Raw genomic sequence first — 6,000 nt, forward strand, 5'->3', positions numbered from 1 at the left:
GCTCCTCCATCCTCCCCGCTTGTTCGCCCTCCCTGCTCCTGCGTCCTCCCCCTCCTCCACCTTCCCTGCTCCTCCGTCCTCCCCGCTCGGTCGCCCTCCCTGCTCCCCCACCCTCCCCACTCCTCTGCCTTGCCATGCCACACCCTTCAGGTTACGCTTAATTATACACTGCCTTGCCCCATTTATTTTCCTCTCTCGCCTTGCTCCATAAGAGGCTTTTAGGCAACGACTCCTCCTTTTCTTTGCCGAGAGGTTTGTTTCTGTTATAACTTTTCAAGACTGACTCGATTGTTTATTTTTGGAGCCAACTAGTCTCAGACCTCAGACCTCAGCGCACACAACAGGCCTCAACATGTTTTGAGGGCCTGCCGGAGAAGGCCCAGGCCTCATGGGTGCAGGTCCTACAGAAACCCAGTATCTGAGAGCAGCCTCTGTCCATGTTCTGACACTGGTCAGACCACACCTGTGCCAACACTCACTTCCGGGCCCCAGGGGACTTTTGGTCTTTTAGGACTGACTCCTTCATTTGACCAGTCATGGTGTCACGCAGACTAAAGCAAAAGCTATGAATGGTGGGATTTGGGCAGAGCCCCAGAGTTAAACCCCCTCAAGCGTCAAACTCCAGAAAAAACAATTCCAGATCTTGCCACATGACAGTTATGCACAGAAAGGGGACTTGAGGAGCCATTCTAAATGTGAATCAGAGGTAATTTGCATTCAGCGTGTCAGCAGCCACATTTAGTCCCTGTAAGCTTAATTAAGGCAGACAGTAGCTCATCTCCAATCACGGCCAGTGCATCACCAGGCTCTCATGACACACCGTGTAAGCTGACAGAACGGCTTTAGAGGGAGCTATGGGATGTGAGGAGCCTGCCCGGGCCCAGCTGTGCTCTCCTGGCGCCAGGTGTCTGTGTGCCCGGCCTCTGGGAGGGCTCTGGAGAGCTCCTTCTGACCTGTGACTTAGAAACTGAGGGTGCAGCATCACTATCCTTCCTACAGAATCCCAGAGGAGCCTTGGGGGCCCTCTACTGTCATCCCCACCTCACCCCCCACCCCCGACTTTTCATTGAGGAAGATACTGAGTCCAGAGATGAAGAGTGACTCATTCAAGGTCACAGGGCCACAGAGAGCCACACTGAGCCACTGCTCACAACATAGCCGGCTTCTGCTAGACAGACACCCTGCATGAAGCTTCTCCCCGAAGCCAGGCGGGCTCTGGGCTCCAGTCACCCACCAGCCCCAGCATGACTGTGCACCTGCCTCGGCTTCCTCAACCACACAATCAGCACCCAGGACACGCAGTCCTTTATTTTAAGCCTTGAACGAGGAGGCCTATGAGGCAGCATCCTTATGATCACTGTCATATCCCACAAATCAGAGGAGACCACAGAAGGAAGGAACCAAGTTTCTTCATGAGGATGTCAGCCTGGCTTGGTCGCGCCTGCTGGGATGGGCATTTCAGAGAGCCACAGAGCAGCAGGAAAGTCCGGCCGGAAAAGAGGGAGGTGAGGGAGGAGGAGTGAGGAGGCTCAGCCCCAGGTATCTGGGCCCCATGTGATCCTTATGGTCACAGAAGCTACAGCAGATGTCACAACTCCAGTCGTGGGGCCCCAGGGTGGCTTCTCCCTGGATAGTTCCTTTGCCTCCTTATGCAGCAAAGGGGTCTTTGGGACTCCTTGGGAAGGGACAGCCCCCAACCTCAGGCACACCCACCACTGAGTTTGCTGGGGGGGCCCTGAAGGCAGGCCTTTGTGTCCCTGTCTGTGGGTAATGGGGTGCTCGGGTGCCCCTTTTCCAGGAGGCTGCTCATTACTAGCCCAGAGGTAGGAAGGGCCCGCACCCCTCTTTACTTCACCATGAGTGGGCTTCAGTGGCAGAGTGAAAACACCCAGGCTTTCAGGGGCTGTTCCCAGGGCCACTTGGAAGGAATGTCTTAGTGTGTTTGTGTTGCTATAAAGGAACACCTGAGGCTGAGTGACTTAGACAGAAAAGAGGTTTATGTGGCTGACGGTTCCGCAGGCTGTACCCAAAGCATGGAGTCAGCATCTGCTTCTGGTGAGGCCTCAGGCTGCTTCCTCTTATGGAGAAAGGTGAAAGGAGGCCAGCGTGTGCAGAGCTCACAGGGCGAGAGTGGGAGTGAGGGAGAGGGGAGGTGGGGCTGGAGAGGGAGCGAGGGAGCTGGGAGGTGGTGCGGGCTCCTTTTCACAGTCAGTTCTCACGGGAGCTAAGAGTGGGCACGCACTCACTCCCTTGCAAAGGGCACTGAGCCACCCAGGAGGGATCCGCCCCCACCATCCAGACACCTCCCGCCAGACTCCACCTCCAACCCTGGGGACCACATTCCAACAGGAGATTTGGAGGGGACAAATATCCAAACGGTATCACCGCCTCCCTCCCAGATGAAGCTGTGCCCTAAACGGTACCTGAAACCTGCCATATTCCCAAACACAGAAAAAAAAATCATGGTTGATCTGGACAAAGATACTGCAAACGTAGCGTGCTGTCTTCAGTCAGATCAACGCACTCCCTCCACCTCAGCAGGTCCGATGTGCATGCATAGGGCGTCTCTCCTGCCACCTCCAGCTCAGTCGTCTAATCGTGTTTCTCACCCTTGTTTGAATGGCTCTATTATATCTGTGCTTTGTATTGTCTGTGATCTCACATATTTTTCTTCTAAGTAGGACAGGTACAAATCATGCATTTTATTCATAACTCTGCAGTTAAGATCAGAATCTGACAGCTCAAAATGGCCAAGGATTATAGAGAAAAAACACTGCTGGTGAAACAGGCTGATGTGTTCACCTTGCTTTCGCCCTCTTCTGGGTTTTGATAGTCTCATCACGCACACGAAGACAAATGCTCATTATGTAGTTAATTATTCAGCCAGGAGGCATTTATCAACTATAATCTCCATGTGGCCAGCACATAAGTGGCATGTTTTTTGGAGGATACAAAGAGAAAATACTGGTCCCAAATGCCCAGAGAGGGGAGAAGACAGCTCCTTTCCATCAAACATGAACACTCCGGCCCTCACTCATTAGTCCTTACAGCTGTAATTGCAGCACTTTGAGAGGCCAAAGCAGGCAGATCGCTTGAGCCCAGGAATTTGAGACCAACCTGGACAATATAGTGAGACCCTGTCTCTGAAAAAATAATAAAAAAAATCTACCTCTGATCTTTAACGCATTTTTGGTGGTAGGTGTTGTCACTACTTCACAGATGAAGAAATGGAGACTCGGGGAGATTAAGCAGCATGGTGGAGATCCCACAGCAGTAAATGGCAGCGCCAAGACCTCACCGCTCTGTGGGCCCCAAAGCAGCTGCCTGGCAGGGGAGCTGCAGGGGAGCCAGGTGGAGTCATCCCACTTTAGACGACTGACCCCAAGCCTAAGTGGCCCCTGCGTTGCCCAGGACACAGTAGACTCCCCAGGACCCACTCCCCCTGATGGCCATCTTGCTGCCTGAAAAAGGCGTCCTGATCCAGACCGCAAGAGAGGGCTCCTGGGTCTTGTGCAGGAAATAATTCGAGGTGAGAATTCGGAGTGCGGTGAGAAGAGAGAGTTTATTGAAAGCTGCTCAGTGTGCAGCCCCATCCGGGAGGACCCCTCCTGGATCCTTCTCAGCAGCCATGGTGCCCTACATGCTTTCCTCTCCCACCCCCCAAAATTCCATCTGGGCCCGCATCCCCCTCCAGGTACTGCCCCCTTTCTCTGTTCCCTTTACAACAACACTCCTACAAAGTGCTGTCTAGCCTTACGGTCTCTTGGGGTTTTCTTTCCTGAGTTTGTTTTTTTTTTTTTTTTTTTTTTGAAATGGAGTCTCGCTCTGTCACCCAGGTAGGAGTGCAGTGGTGTGATCTTAGCTCACTGCAACCTCCACCTCCTGAGTTCAAGTGATTCTCCTGCCTCAGCCTCCAGAGTAGCTGGGATTACAGGTGCCCACCACCACGCCCGGCTAATTTTTTTTTTTATTTTTAGGAGAGACAGGGTTTCACCGCGTTGGCCTGTCTGCCAGGCTGGTCTCGAACTCCTGGCCTCAAGTGATCTCCCTGCCTCGGCCTCTCTGGAATTACAGGCATGAGCCACCATGCCTGGCCTCCTGATTTTTCTCTAGCCCTCCTCCAATAGGACTTTCTTATCAATGCTCCATTGGAAGGCTCTAACCATCTTATCACTAAATCTGCTGGCTGGTCCTTGACTCTCATCCTACTCACCTCCCAGCAGCACCAGTGGGGTGGTCTCTCCCTCTTCCTTGAAGCCCTTTATGCCCTCTGCTTCCTGATGCCGCACTGTGGTTTTCCTTCTCCATCACTGGCTGGCGTGCTTGTTCCGCCTGACTGACCAGTGACGGTGGCTCCAGGGTCCATCCTGGGACCTCTTGTCACTCGCTTGGTGCACTCATCCCATCTTGTGGCTTCATAGATCACCTCATCAGTGATGACTCCCAAGAGGTCCATGGACTAGACCCCTCCATGAACTCCAGACCCGTATCTCCAAACACCTCCTTGACCTCTCCCCTTGGGTGTCTCATAAACATCCCGGACTGGAACCCAGGTCTCCCGCCACACCCCCAGCTGGTCTTACCCTCCACTCCCCCTCTTGCACGACCTCGCCAGCCTTTTGGGGACCCAGGCCATGGCAGAGTTGCCCTGGTACATTGTTTCCTCATACCCACTTCATTTCTTCTTCATGCCTACTTCCAATCCATCACCAAACAGGTGGTCCTACCGTCAAAGCACAGCCAGAGGCCACTTGTCACCACCCCACCTGTGCCAGCCTGCTCCAAACTGGATCATCTGTCAGGTGGCAACAGGTTTCTACTTCCACTCCCGCCCCTACTGTGATCTGTTCTCAAAGCAACAGAGTGATCTTCTGTCAGAAACCCTCCGAAGGCTCTGCTTCTCACTCACGTAAAAGCCCGTGTTCCCACAATGACCCAGGCCTTAAGGATCTGCCCTCCTCTCCTCTCTGAGCTTGTCTCCCCCAGCTCATCCCCTCCTTCCCTCCACTCCAGAAGCTGTCACTCCAACATGCCAGGCTCCCTCCTGCCTCAGGGACTTTGTGCTGGCTGCCCTCTCTGCCTGGAGCGTCCTTATATCTAGACACTCAGATGACTCACCTTCTCCTTCCCCGCAGTTCTCCACTCACAGGTCTCTTCTCTGTGAATCCTTCCTAGACCCCTCTTTAAAATGGAAATCCCAGTGCTCCGTGTGGCCACACATACACTACAATTGGAACAATACAGAGAAGATGAACACAGCATCTGTGCAAGGATGACGCACAGATTCGTGGTGTTCAAAAAATAGATGCATAAATAATGGAAACCCCCTTTCCTGACACTTCCTGCCTCGCCTTTGCTTATTTTTCTCCTTGGCACATGTCACCTTCTAACGCACTACCTACCTTACCTATATACCATGACTACTGTCTGCTCCACACAAGGTTTTAAGCCCCTTGAGGACAGAGATGTTTGTCTGTTTTGTCCAGGCTCCAGAACCCAGTACAGTTGCCTGGCACTTAGTAGGTGGTCAGTCGATGTTGAGTGAATGAATGAATGAATGAATGAATGAATGAATGAATATGGCACAGGCCAACAGCTGTGGGGCATTGTCGAGGAGGCCAGTAGGCATGCATTCCCCGCTGAGAGTGCTTCACCAAGGAAGCTTGAGCTGAGCCTTGAAGGACAGGTAAGGTTCAGTGAAATCATAATAACGGTTGGGATAACTACTAGGGTGAGACTTGTGAAATCTTAGGCACTGCTTCTTCAGGGCTCCACTCTCAGGGAGAGGAAGGGGCAAGTCCTGGAGAAGCCAAGTGCAAGGTGGGGCCAGGAAATTGGCAAGTGAAACAGGACTCTTGGTGCACTGGGGTTTGAAATGGAGCTCCGGAGACGTCCGGGGAATACCGCAAATCATTAGGTCCCTGTCATAAGCTGCCTTTGGCAACAAAATATCTTCCCTTGGCCCCAGTCAAGAAAAGAAAGTGATTCACATTGAGCGCT

At 52.8% G+C, this 6,000-nt stretch overlaps 1 pseudogene; it reads left to right on the forward strand.

Moving 5' to 3' along the window:
• Positions 1-5,207: 5,207 nt before the first annotated feature.
• Positions 5,208-5,307, forward strand: LOC129041777 (U6 spliceosomal RNA; annotated as a pseudogene).
• The last annotated feature ends 693 nt before the right edge of the window (positions 5,308-6,000 follow it).

This window comes from Pongo pygmaeus, chromosome 6 (assembly GCF_028885625.2).
Source record: "Pongo pygmaeus isolate AG05252 chromosome 6, NHGRI_mPonPyg2-v2.0_pri, whole genome shotgun sequence".
Taxonomy (NCBI): domain Eukaryota; kingdom Metazoa; phylum Chordata; class Mammalia; order Primates; family Hominidae; genus Pongo; species Pongo pygmaeus.